Source organism: Melospiza georgiana, chromosome 6, assembly GCF_028018845.1.
Source record: "Melospiza georgiana isolate bMelGeo1 chromosome 6, bMelGeo1.pri, whole genome shotgun sequence".
In the NCBI taxonomy this organism is placed as follows: Eukaryota; Metazoa; Chordata; class Aves; order Passeriformes; family Passerellidae; genus Melospiza; species Melospiza georgiana.
This window is the reverse complement of record NC_080435.1, coordinates 10,107,228-10,126,735: the sequence shown is the minus strand read 5'-3', so window position 1 is coordinate 10,126,735 and position 19,508 is coordinate 10,107,228. Positions and strand designations below refer to the sequence as shown.

The 19,508-nt window shown below is 36.1% G+C and overlaps 1 protein-coding gene across 6 annotated transcripts in view; it reads right to left on the bottom strand.

Moving 5' to 3' along the window:
• The window catches only part of LRRC4C (leucine rich repeat containing 4C), a 482,349-nt gene that overhangs the window by 239,057 nt on the left and 223,784 nt on the right, over positions 1-19,508 (bottom strand). Inside the window, exon 3 of one of the 6 annotated variants that reach the window (XM_058025527.1) lies at positions 12,011-12,073. The exons of the other annotated variants lie outside the window; for them this stretch is intronic. The gene's annotated coding sequence lies outside the window, so the exon portion shown is untranslated. The remainder of the gene's footprint in view (positions 1-12,010; positions 12,074-19,508) is intronic. 6 annotated transcript variants of the gene reach the window in all.

Sequence of the window (19,508 nt, the reverse complement as noted above, 5' to 3'; positions counted from 1 at the left end):
CTACACTCAGAATCTGGCATACTGTCTGAACATCTGCATTTTTCTGATGTCAAAACAGTATTGATTGTTATTGAAATGTCAGTCTTTCCAATGTGATTTTTTCTTGATTACTTTTAGATACACAGAGCCCCTAAACCATTGAATTCCATTACCAGAAAATGAAATATAAGCATCATTATAGCTTATAAGCTTGCTGTCAAACCAGGCCAATGCATGTATTTTAATTTTCATTTAAGCATATAAATCTTCTTTATTAGTAGATGTTCAATATGTCAAATTAAAATGTTTTGTTTTTCTATTTGGAATAATTATAGATTTATACATTTCATAATCAAGTAAAAATAAAGATTAAATCAATAGTAAACTTCAAAAGTATATAGAAGATTCTCAATTTAGTTAACTAGTGGGGTTTTTTTGTGAATAAGCCTCTGAAGAAGCAGTTGAGGAATATTCAGAATATTGTCCTGACTATAACAGAAGTAGTAAAAACTAGCAGGTACTGCTGTTTCTAGGCTCTTCCCTTGTTATTTGGATTTTCATGTTCAATTAGTATATTCACAAAACTATGAAATAATCAGGCGTTGAAAAAAACCATTAGGGAGAAGCTCTGAAAAGTCTGAGGAAGTTCACTTTCTTTCAGTAAACATGTTGGTTTCCTGCCAAACGATTAAAAGTCTCTGTTCAGTTGTAAAGAAAATTGGTCCAAGTAGAGAGGAAATGATCATACTCTAGACTCTTTGCTAGACAAAGGAAAACTCAGAAATATACAGCTTCATAGTTCACTGATCCCAACACTAAAACATGATCAACAGAAAAAGACATCACAATCTGGATAAATAAATACGATCATGTATCCTGGGGTTTCTTGATGGGTATATATATTTGTCTTAGAAATGGAAGGGGTTTATCTCTGTGGACACATGTTGGTAGCCAGAAGAAAAGTCAAGACATTCGAATATATTTTAAGTAAATCAGAACAGCAGTATGGACTGGAAATATTCCTTGTCTTAGGGAGGTCTGTAGCCTTGGAGCCCTGCGCCCCTAAGAAACTGATTCATGCCACCCTTGATTGTGCTTTCAGTCTACACAAATTTTATTAGAAAACTGCTTTGAGACTGCTTTCTTAAAATTAACGCTGACACAGAAAGGCTAATGCTCACAAATGCTAATATATAATTTGCTTTTCATTAAAATGAAAATTAATTAGATATAATGACCAAATTCACCAATCATTTTGGAGAAGGAAGACTATTTGAAAAGAGCTTTACATCATTAGTAATGCTGGCAAGTCTTATTGTCTTAGCATATTTTGTTATGCTGGGTTTATCTTTAAAACACTACTCCAAGAATGAATGTGCTTTGCAAAATTATAATTTTCATGCTTTTCTCAGTAACCAGATTTTAATGCTGCATGTATAAAAGATGAAAGAAAATAAAAAGCACCAAACACTTACAAAGAATTCCCCCTAAAAAACCAAACAGCCAAACAACCAAAACAATCACAAAATTTAGAAAATAGGAGAATGGAGGTTTTTAGGATCTGATTCAGGGTTTTAAAGGCTTTAAATGGTGAGAATGTTCAGTTGTGCTAATTCAGTTGAGCACAGACTGTAATGTTCTGCATACTCAAATAACATCAAAAGAATAAAATGCTATCTTATGCCGGGAAGCAGTTCTTGAAACAGTTTAATATATGTTCTGACATGTTTTATTACTGGAATATTTTGCCACTGTATCCTAGAATCAAAAGTGGTTTTTTGCATAAATTATCACAAAGAACATAGTTGACTGTAGCTTAGTTTTCAGCAGTGACTTAATTCCTATTACTCTAAGTTAGCTTCATTAAACTAATTGACTTAGCTGGAACCACTCACAGTAGTTAAGGTTTGCAGAATTGCAAGTAGTAGCTGTGCTGGAAAAGTTGAGAATAACACAAGTATTTCTGCCTATAGTGAATAAAACTACTGAGTTATTTATGATGCATCAAACCAATAAATTAGCTAAAACAACTCTAACTGGCATAGCTTTTATAATGACAGCATATGCAGAAAAAGAATATCAAGATTTATATTTTCTCAGCTTTCTGAAAAAAATCAGTAAGTGTATTTGCGATAATTCCATTTTGTTATCTAAAACCACCAACAAGACAGATATATTTCTACTCAGATCCATTACTTACAAGGAGGAAGGATGGTCTTGTTCTTGTGGTCCACTCCTAAATCTCCTCTATTTTGGACTACTCATGCAACCTTAAGCAAGCGACTTCATGACAGGGGGTCTCAGTTTCCTCAAATCCTCTCCATACTAAAACTGTAATTTGCTTCTGCAAGAATTTTGCTGAGTTTGGAGGTTGAACATTACAGAGCAACATCAATATAATTCAGCTGCTGAATATATCTACTCTAAATACTGGGTTTTCAAAAGGTCTAAGAGACTAGTAGTTATAATGCAATAAAAAAAATCATAAATAATAAAATAAATATACTGTTAAGGCCTGTCCACTCAAGTTTTGCCTCAGTTATTTCTAAGTAAACAGATGCAATAGTATTTTATTAAATCATAACTTCATTATGAGGATAAATTTACTAACATTAGGCGACACACTCCAGAATATGAAGTAGGAAAGAAATCACAGAAATGTCAGCCCCTCCACTGATAAGGCAGTTTTTATGAATAGATCTTCTTTCAAGGTTTAATTTTAATTACCATTAAATCAGACTTCAGATTTTCCATCAAATTCATTACTTTGACATCATCATTTGCTCATGTAGCCGTAAACACAAAATGGATATCACAGTTATGGCATGAGACAAATCTTGCCACCATTTGAAGCAGTCTGCCATGCACAAGGATAAATAGGAGATGTCAACCAAAATTCAGAAAAGCCCTTCTCTGATTCTTCTTTAGAGTTATATCCTTGACAACAATCAGCTTCTAAAGAAATGTCATCATAACCTAGTGACAATGCCTCTGCCATTTGTTACTTTCATTCTGAGGAACTTGTGAGGGCCATCAGTAGGAAATCACCTGTCTTTGTTTGGCTAAACTGCTTTAGATCCTCTGTATGCACCTTTATGTCTCCTTCTTCTTCTGTGACTAATTCATGATCTGTCTCCTTCAGAGGCAGTTCCAGCCTCATTAAAACTGACTCCTGGTGCCTTGGCTGAGTGTGGCTTCAATGGGAAAGCCACATCTGAGTGCACTGGTTGACCCGAAACTTACTCTTTAACTCCAGCCCAATCAGCTGTCAGAATTTTATCAAAAATGTGACATATTTTAAGAAGGGAAAGCTTTATCCAGATTACTTAATTAGATATGTTTTAATAAAGACATGACCTACTGCCTCTCTTCTCACCTGCAAGCACTATAATTAAAGTTTCTCTAACAGAAGAGCAAGCTATATTATTTCTCTTGCCATTTAAAAAAATTGAACAGAATTCTGCAAGAACTTGAGAAGTGAAAAAGGAAAATATGTCAATCCTAGTACTATGATAGATCTCTATTTTTTTTTTTTTTTTTGTGGATGCACAGTTTTTAAACACTTGAAACTGTAAACAAACAAAGGTAGCAGATATTCTAGAAGTTCTGGTTGGCATCTTGGCCTTTTCTTCTAGTCAGTAGGAATGTTTGTTGTGTGGAAGCATTGAAAATCAACACACATTTGTTTATTTAGCCACATATGGGTACTCAGGGTCCTTAGCATCAAAACCATCTGGACTTTCACAAGTAGTAAACACATAATGACTCTTCTTTACGTCAATGCATGTGTAAAAAAATATAAAAATCATAAACATGATTCAGTGATGGTTTTAGGTATTAATCTATGTGTATGGATCTGTTTGAACTAACAAAACAACATGTAAAAAAAAAATAAAAAACAACAAACCAAACCTGGAAATGAATATGAATTTTATCTAAATGGGGGCAAAACCCTCATTTTGTAGTGTTTCTATTCCAGGAAATAACTACCAGTGAATAACATTAGGAAAATATAAAATGCTGCAAAAGTCATGTTCCAACTTTGAAAATTAAAAAAGAAATAAATTCTCAAAATTTATTTCATTTACCAAATTCCACACATGTTTGATAACTCCTTAAAATGCCACACTGGGAGAATAATCCATTCACAAACACAGACAAAGCAAAATGAATGAGCAACCTTATCCTAAAACTGAGAATCTCTGCTATTGTTTATAGTTGATATGCAGGGGACCTACATTATGTATATGAGAGTCCACAAGCATAAAGAGTAAAGCAAAATCTAATGTCTGTAGTACAGGAGGCTAATAAGTTTAATTACAGACAGGCCTTAGTTTTATTCTTAGTGTTATTTGAGGAGACTGAGACAATGGGTTTCAAAGAAAGAACTTGAATTTCATCCCATTTACTGATGTGCTACATGAAAGACAATGACAAGATCAAGACAACCAAAAAAAAAAACCAATCACGTTATGAAAAGCCACAGGCAGGTTGATACTCTCAGCACATTCAAGGAAAAACGTCTGTAAGTCAGTGAATGAAGGTGTTTCAGATGAAGTGCTGTAAGACAATCCGCCTCACAGACTGCGCCGAAAGGCTCAGCACAGAGCCAGCATTCACTGCAGCAATGTGGCCCTTTAAGCAAACAGTTCCTGCTAACTGAAATACTTCATGGATAGTAAGCTTAAAATCTCACATGTAGAAGAACTATTGAGACTTTCATCACATTTCTGAGCATAAAACCTAATCTTATCCAGATGTACCAACAGACGAGAAAACGGATTTCTTATGGTTAAATAATTGTAACTGAACTTACTGACCTGTAAAGATCAGTGGAAAATGGAATATTGCTGGTCAGAAAGTGACCTCAAGTCAGAATAAGCAGGCTTAATGAAAAAAGTAATTACAAAACCTTAAAGCGTAGACTAGAAATTGTCTGTGATACAAAGGAAATTGTATTTTTAGACTACTCTGCCCTGGAAAAGTTTCAATTCAAAATTATCTCTGTAATGGGAAGTCACACTTCTAGACAGCAAACAGTGATCTTGAATCTGTACTTTGTGACAGCAAATAAAAATAAATGTGACAGCAAATGAAACAAATAGCTGTTATTCAGTTTAGAGAAGACAAAACTGAGGGATGTAAAAGACCACTGTAAAGAGATTAAACTACTCTCCATTAAGCATTCTGAGTAGCTCAAAAAGAAATATTATGCAATTATCACAAAGCACATTTTAGGGTAATTTCTACAAGCAAGCATTAGAACACATCACCAATGGATCAGTAATGTTGTAAAATTCAGTTAGATTACATTTCAGGAAGTGTACACTGCAGATGTTGTCTTCTGCAGGACAAGGACATAGAAATGTCCAAAGATGAGCTGGAGGACCTTCTCATATCCTTCTGTACATTTTGTACATCATTTTCTGGTGTTTAAAATCTTATTTAAATGGTAATTTTTATTTGACTATACATCATTTTCAGCAGTCTCAGACAAAAAGTGAAATTTGGAATCCTCAACAGTGTAAGTTTTTCCTCTCTCTTCCTCTCTGTTACTCTGCTCTCTTACAAAAGGCTCCTCATTTCTAATGAAATTATACTATTAATTCTGAAAAGTATACATTTCTTTCAACAACTTTGTCCCCTAAAAAAAAAAAATAGGGCTTTTAAGTAACGGTTTCACTTAATCACTCTCTGAAAATAGTGTAAGAAATTCAGGATTTCAGCTTTATTTTATTTTAGATTCACTTAGTCCAATAATAACAGCTAATGGGCTGAAATATTAAATGCAGAGTTTGTGTACAAAATCCATTGAGATATGTATGAGGTATGGCTGCCTATAACCTTCCCTGCTAACCTTGCTGTTCTCCATTGCTCATGAAAGAGAAGCACTTGCATTAGTGCACTATTGCTATTGATTTATTTTCAGTAATATCCCTGCTAAGTATTTGACAGCATTACAAGAGGAAAGAAACAGAGCTTCTTCTACAAGTAATGAAAACAGTGAGACATCCCCAGTAATGAAGAACAGTAACATTACCTTACAAAAGTATTCAGTGGAAACCTATCCAAAGCACTGAACCATCCCTGCAAAAGTTTCTGCCCCATGAAACAGCTGGATGTTCACATGAGTTTACCTCAGAATAATGCTTTGCAAAGGACAAAATAGAGCAAAACCAGCACCATTTCAAAGAGTTCTCCCACTCCAGGAGCAACAACACTGGCCTCTAAATAGCAAAATACACAACAGGAATGTTCACACTCAATCCCTCCTGGGATAACACAATTTACTATGCTAGACAAAGATACTAAATCAGATCCTGAATGATTCAATCCATTTTAGAATGAGCAAGTAAAGAGTTATGTGAATTCATATTTGTATATAGTGTTATTTTAAGGAAGTACAGACATCCAAGTATATCCAGGAGACACAAATCATATTGGCTGTAAAAATCTAAATCAAATCTGAATCCAAAATCAACCTTCAGCAGAGGTAACAATTGCTGTGTTACACAGCTAGTATAGTAAATTTTCTTTGTAAAATGCATGGTCCAGTCAGTATCACAGGTCAAAATAGGTGTTCTTTTACTGAGCTGCCTCCTGCGCTTGCTCCTTGCCTCCTACTTGGTCCCTTGCAAAGCAAAATAAAATCAATCCTTCCAAATAACTGTAGCTAGAATTTTAACTAAATGAAACTGTCAGATGTTTTCCTTGCAATTATCCACCTTTTCATTCATCATCTTTCTTGAACATTGGGTTGTCAGCTATGAGTCCCTGAAGTATTTCAATCGCTGTTTAGAGCAGCAACTTGTGGAAACTCACATTTTGGTGTTTGATCTGCCCTCCTAGATACAATTTGTTGTGAGGGGTCATCCTTTATCACCAAGGTTTCCTCTAGTGTGATGAGTTAGGGTGCATGAGTGAAATAACTACAACAAATTAATTCTTTAAAGTAACCTTGAGATTTCACACCTATATACAATAATAGGAAAACATTGGCGTCAAGGTGGTCTCATCTTCTTTACCTATTTTTAAACTCTAAATGGCAGTGGTGGGGTGACCCTGACTGCATGACAGGTGCCCAACAAGCTTTTCTATCACTCCCCTTCCTCACCTGGACAGGGGACTGTAAATATAACAAAAGACTCATGAGTCAAGCTAAGGGTAAGGGAGATCACTCACAATTACCATCACGGGAAAGACAGACTCACCTCAGAGAATAAATTTAATTTATTGCCAATGAAGTCACTGCAAGATAATGAGAAATAAAAACTAAACCTACAAACAACTTCCTCTCACTCCCTGCTTGCTCCTGGGCTCAGTCTCACTCCCACAATTTTCTCTCCATCTTCCCATGACAATGGCACAGAGAAGGGGGATTACAGTCAGTTCATCACATCTCCCCTCATCCTTTCTCCTCAGAGGGAGAACTCACACTCTTCCCCTGCTTCAGCACGGGGTACATCCCATTGGATACAATTCTCCATGAACTTCTACATGACTCCTTCCCACAGGCTGTAGCTCATGAACTGCTCTAACAAGGCTTTTCTCCCCAGGAATGGGAGCAGTCCTTCAGGACCAGGCTGCTCCAGCCTGAGTTCCCTGTGGAGTCACAAATCCTGCAGGAGCCTGCTCCAGTGTGGGTCTCCCACAAATCCACAGGTCCTGCCAGGAGACTGCACTGAAGTGAGGGCTTCCCACGGAGTAACAGCCTCCTTTGGACATCCACCTCTTCCAGCATAGGTTCCTCCATGGACTGAGGGTAAATATTTGCCTCACCATCGACCCCCATGGGCTGCAGGGGCACAGCCTGGCTCAACACAGGCTACAGGGGAATCTCTGCTCTGGAATCTGGAACAACTCCTGCCTCTCTTTCTGCACTGACCTTTGTGTCTGCAGGGCTGTTTTCCTCACATTAGTCTCACTCTGGCTGCTGTTCTGCAACAGGGATTTCTCTACCTATTTTTGAATAAGGTATCACAGGGGTGCTATTACTATTGCTGATGGGCTCAGCTTTAGTCAGTGGCTCTAAAGGTTCCAGCAGCTTTTAAATGAAGCTGCCCCTGTACTCTCCAACCTCAAAAGTTGCCACTGAAACCCAATACAATGATCCTCATCTTTAATTTCTATCAGATTAGCCATTGAGACCAGGAAGATAGCATTTGTTTTCTCTAGTGTACACTCCTGTTTAGCACATTCACTAAAACATAGAAGAATAGCAAGTAGTCCATCTTGCAAGACCTTCAGGCAAAGCATGAGCTCTCTCTGTACTGTGATTAGTTCTGATAACAGGCCACGAGCCTCTGGTACTGTATCATTGTTAACAGTGTGCAGTATTGAGCAACTTCTAAACATTGCTACAAAGCAAACAGTTTCAAGTAGAAGGCACAAAAGGTACTCTGTTGATATTCTCTTATATGTATTTTCTAATGCATAGATTCATGTGCTACTTAAAGTAATGGGTTGCTTTCATTTATGGGATACATTCAATAGGAATCCATCAGCTTCTATCACAGAAAATATCTTCTATCCATGAAAACAACTAACCAGAGAGTATTTTCATTATACTTAGAAAATCCTCCTTTCCTTAACAGTCATATTACCACAGAGAAAAATTAGAACAAGAGTGACAAATGTAGCGTGTCAGGCCATGTTTTTCAGCATCAGACACACTGCCACTCAAAACTGAATTCCAGCTGTGGAAAAGAGGGCCTCCTTAGCCACCATGAACATGTCCCGTGTCCCTGTCAGGTACAGCCAGGTTCTTGATGTTGGGCTGTCCTATCAAGGTACCCTCTGGAAAGTAAAAATTGCTTTTTTTTTCACTGTATTTGAATGAAGATACAATAAGACATATTTTTAGCTCACAACACTTGAAAAGAGGCAAGTTTCATAGAACAAGTTAAACACATTGTATTACATTTCCATGTACTACATTTCCTTGTATGGATTTTTTTTACCATGCATATTTCACCTATTTTTAACTTTCCTCTTTAACTCTGGATAGCATTATTTACTAATTTCTGGTGGATAACATGTACGTATATCATGGCATCCTAACTGATAACATCTTAATATATATTATTTCAAAACATTAGTGGCAAAAGTTCCTGCTGTCATACTTCTTAAGAAGAAAACTTTCTAAGAATAGCAGACAAATTGAAGATTTATTTTCCATCTCTGAGCTCTCTGCATCTCCCCATAGAGAGCATAACACCCCTTTGAAAGAGACAGTGAGAACTACCAGCATTTCTTGACGAGTGTCAATTTTGATAAATACAAGAAAGGTGACATACTACAGCGGACAGAATCAAAATTGTAGTGGTAAAGATGGCACACAGTGATGAAAGGGAGATCAGAAATTATTACAAAGACACACAAAGATAAGAAATATCTAAAAGGGTTTTATTAACGATATTAAAAAGTTTCTTAGATTAGGTTTTATAGTAGACGCAAATACCTGTAATGCAACTAAAAGTAGCAATCCCAGCACTATTAAAATATATACATGGGGATTGAACATTTATTGAACATAAGTTGGTTTTTTTTTCAAAAGGAAAGTGAGAATTAGGAAATATAGAAATTTGTATTTTAGTTCAAGATATGATTTAATAAATAAATAGGTTGAAGACAATAGCTCATAACTAGAGGACTCTCAAGAGTTTAAAAACAGATACATGGTATTTATGCTGTAACATTTTATATATCTCAGACAGAAGGGACTTTTTAATGCAATTATCTCTTTCAAATACTCATGGAGATGAAAAATTTTCTGGTGACATATTTATCAAAATTTCTGTATTTTTGTTTGAAATTAATGCTTAAAACATGTTATTTCTCTAAAATAACTTCTTACTCCAAGTGGAACTACATAAATTCCTTCACAAGCCTCTCCCATATCTAAATTCTGAAGCAGGATATGTCCAATTTGGGCTTCTGAACAGTTTGGCAACTGAGAATATCAAATACATGCTGTTATATCTTCATAAATATATTAAACCTGTGCTGACTAGTCAGCTTTTGATTTTCTGTTGAACTGTGTGTGACTCTACATAAACTACAAATACATAATTTCTTACATGCTTGTCTAAGTGAAACAATAGGTAATCTCAGAAGTTATCACTGGCATGATTGTCTGATGTAATGCATGAAAATTGACATCCTTAAGCAGTAAGATATATAGAAAAATGGAGGAAGAAGGCTCAGCGATTTGACCAAGACCAGGTATGGTAAAGCAGCAATAGTTAGTTAGCTTTGTTATATATTTAAGCTGGATGTTTAAGGTCTTTGTTTATCTTTTCACAAATCTTTCACTTTTTGGGTAAACTAGAGACAATTTTTTTTTAAATTACCATATAACCATATGCCACTTACTATTATAACACCAAAAATCATCTAAAATGAAGCAACTAGACCTTTATCTTGAATTTTCTCATCAATATCTTTCTCTCACAGACCCATCTTCTACAATTATTTCAAACGTAAACAAAGTCTTAAAGTCAAGATACACTTGAGCCGCAGTCTAGTTTTGCAGATTCAGTAAAGTTTAAGGGATCAGAAGGTATTTTGCATCTACAGGATTTATGCAATTAGACTCAAATCCTTTAGAGCTATTTAAAGCCCTAGCTGCTTCTGCTCTCTTCTAGAGCAGAATAATCTCAAATGGTTTTCCCAGGGAGAGTGAGGAGAAAGAAGTATATTATTGAAGCCACTTAGTGACATTATCACCACCTTCCCAAACAGAGAAATTCAGCAGGATGATAGGCCTCTATTCCATTGCACCTCCAGTGTGTCCTTTGAGAAAGAAGGAGAGATTGCATTTTCTGTCAAATACGCTTTTTTTGTAAGAGATAAGTGAGGGAGGTGTTAGGCCATTTGGAGGGTTCTAAAAGCAGTGTTTCACATTCAGTCAAAGAAGGAAAACTTGACCCTCCAATGACCCTAATGCTTACTCTAATCAGTGTAATAATATTCGGCACAATTCACCTGCTAAAACATCAGGCAGAGCAATGAAAAGAACAGATTTTCTTAATGTCACTCTGGTGATTGGTCTATCTTGTAACTCCTTTTGACACTAAAATGAACAGATTAAGCAGTAGGAAATGACAGAGCTGCCAAATTCCGAACACTTGCTGCCCATTTCAGCTGGATTGCTAAACCCCTCCCGAATCACACATCTACAATATATGCAATGAATCTCTGATTAGAATTTTAGTTTTACCTGATATGCTGCTATGTTGTTGGGACTTTTTTTCTCTAAAGGAAAACAAAACCTTTAGCAAAATAAAGAATCACTCATGCAGGAATTTTATGGTCAATGTCCAAACAGATCTCAGATCCCTTTTCTCTACAAAATTATCTCCAGGGAAAATCCTCTCTATCTACCAGCAGTACAAGGCCTATAAGGTGCAGCTAATCAGTGCTCATTCAGCTTGATAAATTTATGATATATATAACATTGAACTGAAAAGGAAGCAGTAAAAAAACACTCCTATTATTGCTGTGTTCTCCACAGTGGCTAACCTGTGGCTAAAATAAGCATGTAGCTCTGCAAAGCCGTATTTATAGAGTTGATTAACAAAGTAACTTTCAGATAATGGAGTAGAAGAGATCCAGTGGGAATGATATTAATGGGTGAAAAGAAGGCAAACCACAAATTATGGTACACCTGTATGTTTAGTCAGCAAAAAAATAAATAATATTTTTATGATGTGCTTTTATATATATTTCAGGATCTATAATAGAAATAATTTTTTTAAAACAATTGTATAAAACATAAGAGAGAGAAAATATTTTTATCAACAACAGAGAGTCTGTTTCTCGATATGCTTTGCACTATTTGCTAAGTTTAAAATGCACCTTGCATCTCTCAGTCATATTCTATAACACATTCCCATTTAGCATGCCTCATGGCAGGCTGGCAAGACTTCTCCTTGGACAGCATCTCCTTTATTTCAGCTTGAAATCTTGTGACCTATCTTTTACACCATTCCAATACACACCTCACACTTTGAGTTCATACACAACATACCATCTTCCATAGTGCTTAGATTTCCAGGCTGAACAACAGAAGGACAGCACTGATTAGAGGAGGCTGCAAAAAACAGTGGAGATGATGTTCAGTGAAAGAAATACCAGAATCACAAGTTTTTCACTGCTGGAATATTTTAACTCCCCATTTACCCCACATAACCCAAGGATTTCTGTTGACTTTTGCTCACTAGAGTTTCTGTAGTCCTAGCATCACACATAAGATTGGTACTGAAATGTCAGAGAAGCTGGTAGTAAGAACAGTAGTGACAGCATGGGAGGCAGTAAGATTTTCCCTGCTTCGAACTCATTTTTTATGTCCTATAGTAAAAGCACGAAGTAAACTTGAGGTAAAGTGATAGTTTGTGTGCAATTACATAGAGGAAATTAAATTTAGAGGCAATAGGTATGCATTTTTCATAGAAAGCACAGGGTATCAGTTTGAAATAAGGGTTATTTCTAATAAAATTTTGTTTAAAACCAAAGAAAATGGCTTACGGGAGAGGAAATAATTGTATTAATTTTTGTATTTTTAATCTATCCAACAATCTGTTAGGATAATTAACACTACCCTAGAATACACCAAGGGAAGGCACAATAGTATTTTATCTTGGTGACTCCAAATTGTTTGATTCTACATATGTGCTCCTCTTTACCTTCTAAACATCATCCTTACTAAATAACCTTTAGGTCCCTCCAAACCCATACCATTCCATGATGTTCATGGGGTTTTTTGAGATCTGGGTTTGATTTTCTTTGGTTTTTTTGGGTTTTATTTTTGGTTGTTTTTTTTTTTTTTAGTTGGTTGGTTGTTGGTTTTTTGGTTTTATTTGAGATGAATACAATGATGTCAGGATTCCATAAATGCATTCATAGGGTACTCCTACAGAATATGTTTACTGTGATAAAGAAAACGTCATCACCAAGTTTCATCAATCCAGGTGGCTGATCTCACAGATCTTAAATCACATTGAAGGAAGAATGCAAATCTTCAAACTTTTTTCCAGAAGCTGAGGGTGTGGTGGGGGTGGGGCATGTATTTCCTTTGACTGTGAAAGACTGCAACAGACTGCTTCCCTCAAAACTCTACAAAAAATTGATTTGCCTAAAAATCTATGACCACTAAACTCCACAAAGAAAGAAAACCCTAGGGCAACATGCCTCAAAATACATGGGAACCTAATTATCCATCTGAGTGGCATATTAAAATTAGCGGTTTTAATAACTATTAAACTATTAAAAGCAGCAGTCCTAACTGGTTTTAACTATATAACTAAATATAAAATTTAAGGATGAAGAGACATTTTCAGTGCAGAGAGTGAGAATTCAAATGGGTGTTCCTATAGTTTCTGTATGTGGGTGTATATGGGGGAAGTGTCTTATTTAAATGCATACTGACAGCAAAAATGCAACAAAAACATTTACATTTGCTTTTGGAAATGTTTTTCCTTAATTTCTAATTATTTTCAAACAAAGCAAATGCTTAGGACTTTATTAAATCCCAAGGGAATAATGTCAGCACTACCTCCTGCTTATCCTTCACATGAAAAGCCAATTATGTGAGAGAATATTTAAGAGTATGAGGGAGGTAGTAGAAACAATCTCATACTTTACCAAAAATATGGTTGGCTGCAAATATTTGCTTTCTCAGGCTGAAAAGCTAAAATACCGGTGTTCTAAGAAAACAACTGGTACCTAACATTAGGCTTAGCTTTAGAAATTAATCTCTTCAGGTTCTCAGTCACTGTGGGTTTATTTTAGTGCTATGTATGCAATCTCCTTTTTCAGCCTTATGTGTACATGTAACAATCAATCTCAAACTGGGGAATTTCTACTTGGTTTAATTTACTGCTAATTAACGCAGTGAAGCAAGTGAGGCATGGGGCAGAAAAAAATACTGTAAAGCAAACACTTGGATGTCAGGGTCATGTACACAGAAGTTTGCCTCAAATGCTTTGCTGTTCTTCCTGCTTTACTCTCCCACACTTTGCTTTTTGTCCCTTTTCTCAGATGTTCTCTGCTTCTTCAGGTTTTCCTACAGCTCTTTCTTAGCATCCTTGCTGCAGCCACAGCCCTTCAAAGGCTGTTGCTACCCAATGTGGTGCCTGGTTCCATGAGTGTGTCTCCAGTAAGATGCTCCCACACCCTCAGCTGCCTCTTTCTTTCCTAAACATTTTTCTGTAATGATGCCAGCACAGCAGATAACACTGTGGTTACTTTTGGGCCATCAAAGCAAAATTTACATGTTGTTATTTACTTGAAGGAGCAGGAGAAATCCTGTGTTTTGTTTTCTCTCTGGTGCATTGAAACTGTTGCTACCACCAGGAATTATGAGACACTGCTGGAATGACCAGTTTACATTTCTCAAGATGCTTTGCACTGAAGAATTGAAAAAAAAAAAAAAAGCATCTCAACATATCATTGTGGGATTTACTGAAATAAGTACGAAATAGACTTCTACAAGTGAAACCAGAGTGGTGACAGAAAGACACTTTTCAGAGCTATAGAGAAGCCAAAGTCCATATGGTTTAGCAAGAAGATTGAGAGAAAGGAATATGATCCCACTCTAGCTTTCACTCAGTAGGGTTATTGCCAGCTTCGAACATAACCTCAGTCCAAATTTACAGAAAAAAAGAATTTGCAGACATTCAAAACTATTTACTTGATGCAAATTGTCCCTCTGAAAAGACACTGTGTACTTAGTCATTTCCAAATCAGGGGCGAACAAAATCGATAAACATGCCTGTTGAATTCTGTATGTGCATTTTGTAATCAAAAATGTACATATGTTATGTCAAACCAGTGATGACACTTGCGGGCTTTGTAGCTAGCAGTGTCTTTAGGGTTTTTGCATTAATCTCAGGTTTCCAGATAAATTGTGACCTGTAGTGCATGCGCTATTGAGATCTTTTCCCAACCAGGATTTTAAATTGAAATTGGGAAAAAAGGGAGTATTCAAAATTCACACACACATGTTTTCCTTTATGTTTGTCAAGAGATTTTGAAATGGCTTTTGCTAACTGAAATAGCAGCTAGAAATATACTTGACATTTCACTTATTTTTGAGCATTTTTAACCTTGGCGCAAATGTTTCATCTCTTATCTTGTATACTGGGATGCAGTTCATGAAAAATTTATCTTCCATGTGGCATCCAATATTTGGAGATTATACCACCTGGAATCTATTTATTCAAACACACCTGGTGCTGTCCTCCCTTTTTAGACTGTATTACAACTAAGTCTTGCCACTACCATGAATCATAATTTTTTTGGGCTGTAGAGAAGCCTGTTTACTTATTTCCCAGTAAGCTACAGACATTTTGGAATATGACTGAAAATTTAATAATTCACAATGCCATTCTACTGGAGTTTGTCTACCAGTTTGAATAGTAATTTTATTTTTAATTTGTAATTTTTTATGCTTGTTTCATAAATCCCAGCAAGGTAAAAAGGACTAAGCACTCTTAGTATCAGAAGGCAAACTTCTGTTACACCTGAGCATATTTATTGCTTTGTTTTCTGTTTAATTTCACTGTTCTTCAAACAATTCCTCATCAATGCATTCCCAGAAGAGACCACAAGCCCTGAAATGAGGGATTTTTTTACATGGCAGAAGGTACTTAAAACTCTGTCAACCTTAATGCAAGTTTTACTTTGGCAGTTCATAGGAATTCCCTCTGCTAGAGCCTGAACATAAAAGAAATATTTTATGCGAGTTCATAGTAGATTCTTCAAATGAATTAAATTATTGTTCAAAAGCTAAATACCATAAAAATTGCAATTACTATATTGTACATCATTAGAAACAACATTAATCCACTTCATCTTTATCCTTCATTTTACAATGGAAAACAACCTATGATTATTTTCCAATATTCTGGCATTATAAAGATGACACTACAATATCTTATCAGCCTGCTTTTGCCAAGCCAATTGTTTTTTCAGATCACTCGGTAAAGAAGCAAGTTTATTTCAAAACTGGAAGATATTTAGTATAAAATAAGAGCCCGAGGAAAAAAAAGGCCCTCACTGCTTCTGTTATAAATTTAAGCTTTTACACACTATTTTAAAATAATTCTGTCTGTAATTTGCTTCTATTTGTTATTCCATCTCTCTGATATTGGTTTGTCTTGAAAAGAAATTTTAAATCCTGACATTACTGTGCCTTTTTTTTTTTTTTTTTTTGTTCATGAAGAATTACCAAAATGTAATAGGTGTTTCTCAATCATCCACCTTGAAGCAAATACAGGGATATTCCCTTAAAGGTTTGGGTGAGGGGAGGATTCCTTCTCCCCTCTTCATAAATAATAGAGTTCCAAAGCAATCTGCGAGAACAATTCAATATGAATTATTTGGGGCTAGCCTTCCCAAAATACCTCTGTCCCCATTTATCTGACATTTTTGTATCTCTTCGTTAAAAAACAAAACTAAAAAAAACCAAAAATGCAAAACAAACAAACAAGCAAAACCACCATATAAAAGCCCACAAAAAAGTTCATTTAAAAAAATAGTGACAATCCACACTCTAGCAGACCACAGACTACACCAATCTCCAGCACTCACCTACAGTGTCATCAAGCTCCCAATGTAAACTCTTAGTACCAACATACAGCATGTTAGCATCTTTTCTCAGTGTCTGACTGTCACACAATTGAAGCATGGTGAGCTACCAGAACTTAAAACACCCAGAATTCCATGGTTACTGCTCCCCCAAGACTCCACAAGTGTGACCATGTCTGCCTTATTTGGCCCTAGCAGGTCTACTGGATCATCCTCCGTGGTCAGCAAGAGACCTTGGACTCTAAAGGTGTCTTTGCAGGAGATGTTCAAGTGCACACTAAAGATTAATGCTTGTGATACTGACACTTTCTCTAGTTCTCCAGAAACAGGCTTGATCTACTTTTTCGTCTTGATCAGATTGCCCATAGCAGATGCACATCAAAATTCCACACTTGCTGAACTCGTCCTTGCTCTTAAGTTCCCAAACAGCTCCTTGTCTTTCCTGACACACAGCTACAGATTCCCAACTGGACAGAGCACATCTCCTCTTCCTTCCCATCCTGATCCTCGCAGCAGCACGTACGCATCCAAAGCAGCCCTCTAATTTTGTAACCTATCCTTTACCACTTTGTGATTCCATTGAGATAACAGGTCTGTGACTGCACATCAATTTCTCATTCCTCCTGTGAGATTCCCATGCTGCAGGCATTCACGCACTGCATAAGTGAAATTTAATAAAGGAAAATGCAAACTTCTTGCATTTAGAATAGAATAACCTGTGCAGTAGGACTCTCTGGAGAGAAAGAAGCATAACAGCAATATGTCCTTGTTATAAAGGTGACCTAAATCCTACTAAGCAATAGATCTTGTGGTCAGTAAGTTAAGACAAGTGATTATTGCCCTCCATTCTGTATCTTTGGGACTACATCTTCAATACTGCGCTTCAATTTTGAGATTCCAAGTATAAGATACTGTCACGTCAGAATGGAAAACCATTCCTATAAATTCAGCAAAGGGTCAGCAATACACCTAGGGTACTGGAGAATCCAATGTGCCAGAAGATGCTGAGGTAACTGGCTTAATTCTATTCCTAAAAAAAAAGGAAATCTAATGTAGGATCTTATTGCCACAGTTAACTAATTAGTGAGAAGGTAAAGACAGACCCTCCAGAATAATCTGGAGGTACACAGTGCCGGGGTGAGAGACAACAGACACAAGATTGAAGGAAAATTCTAATTAGATATAAGGAAAAACCCTTTCACACTGACAGTGATCAAATACTGAAACAGGTGCCCAGAGAAGCTGGGGAATTTACATTTTTGGACATGTTCAGAATTTAACGAAACAAGCTTCAAGTGCATCTTCATCCAAAATAAGCTGGTTCTGCTTCAAGTATGCAGGCAGACAAAACAACCTCCAGAGGCCCCTTCAACCTAAATTATTCTTGGATGGTATCACTACTGAGGTCACTAAAACACATCAGACAGAGAGACTATTTTTTCCTTCTCCTTAGTTTTGTGAAAAGCGTTGAATTTCCTTCCTACAAAAGAGTGAAAAAAACACACAAATTTCCTGAAGTTCCAATGCAAAGACATACAATGGTGCATTAATTCCTCATCTCCCTAAACATTAAAAGAAGTAACAAAATTAGGAGCTGAAACCTAGAAAAAATTCAGGTGAATATATTTCATTGCTGTAGGAATACCTATTCTGTATTTCTAAAAAAAAAGGTGACTGGAAAATTCTCAGTGTAACACTTTTTCCTCAGGTTTTTTGTTTCCTGTAAAGTTAAAAAGTGGAAATAATAACAATGACAATGACAATGTATAGTTCAGTATTTTTTCCTCTTTTTTTAAGAGTGTAAAATGGTTGAGGTATTTACCTATTTGGCATGCAGTCACAAGATATCATACATCCTGACAGACCTCAAAGCACTTCACAACTCTATAATAATAGACTAATTCCATTTACTACTGAAGTGCAGCCAACTATGAGACAGAACACCGCAGTGGTTTAACAGCACAGATGAACACTGTCAGCCCTTTAGATTAGTAGGTAGATGTAAATATCCTATCCATTTAAAAACCACAGGGTGCTTTGAAACAGAGTAGAATTAGCCAAACTTTAAAATAGCAAAGAAACAAGAAGTAATATCATTAAATTGTGGAGATATATTCCTCTTCTGCTTTTTGTATTTTCATTCTGTTTGGATTTTTTCTGGTGTTTTGTTTTGTTTTTTATATAGACTCATTAGAACACATTATTTGGGATAGCTAAAATCCTTATTCCAAATGAATACTGAATTTGACCTGAGTCAAGAAAAGATTAGTTTCATATGGAACACATACTAATGTCTCCTTTGATGGCCCGCAGTTAAATCCTGACTCACGATGAACTAAACTACTGAGTCTGTTCTGATCCCAGCTCAGAAATGCTTTACTTTTCCACAATGCTTCTTGAAGTCCCTCAGTAAAGCTTAATGACATATACTCTTGGTATTTAAACATACAGGGCTCAATCTGTTGCTTAAGTATAAACGTCTAATGCTATTTGTCATGCTCCAGGATTATGTGAGACATTGTCAGGAGTCTGGCAGATATAACAGGATCTATGGGAGACTCATGCCCATCTGGAAAGGCAGCTGGAGGCTAGATTTAGGCAACTAAATCAAGCCTCCACTGCAAATTTAAAAAGCATCAAGCTGGTGCTGCACACACCACTCTCCCTAATGTTTCTGCCTATTTTATCTGATGATAACAGCTATTATGGAAGTGTTGAAATAAAAAATTTTCTTGTTTTAGGAACTCTAAGGGCTTCCTACAAGTGTATCAGTTAAAATAACAGATTTCACTGGCAAAGAAAGTGCGTCTAGTTCTGATTAGGAAGTGTGTCCTTAACAAATTAAATCACCAGAATCTTAGGTTGAATTATCATTAGCAAGACAGAGTTTTATAATTAGTAGGAATATTTTAGTATTATACCTACATTTGTTGTGTAAC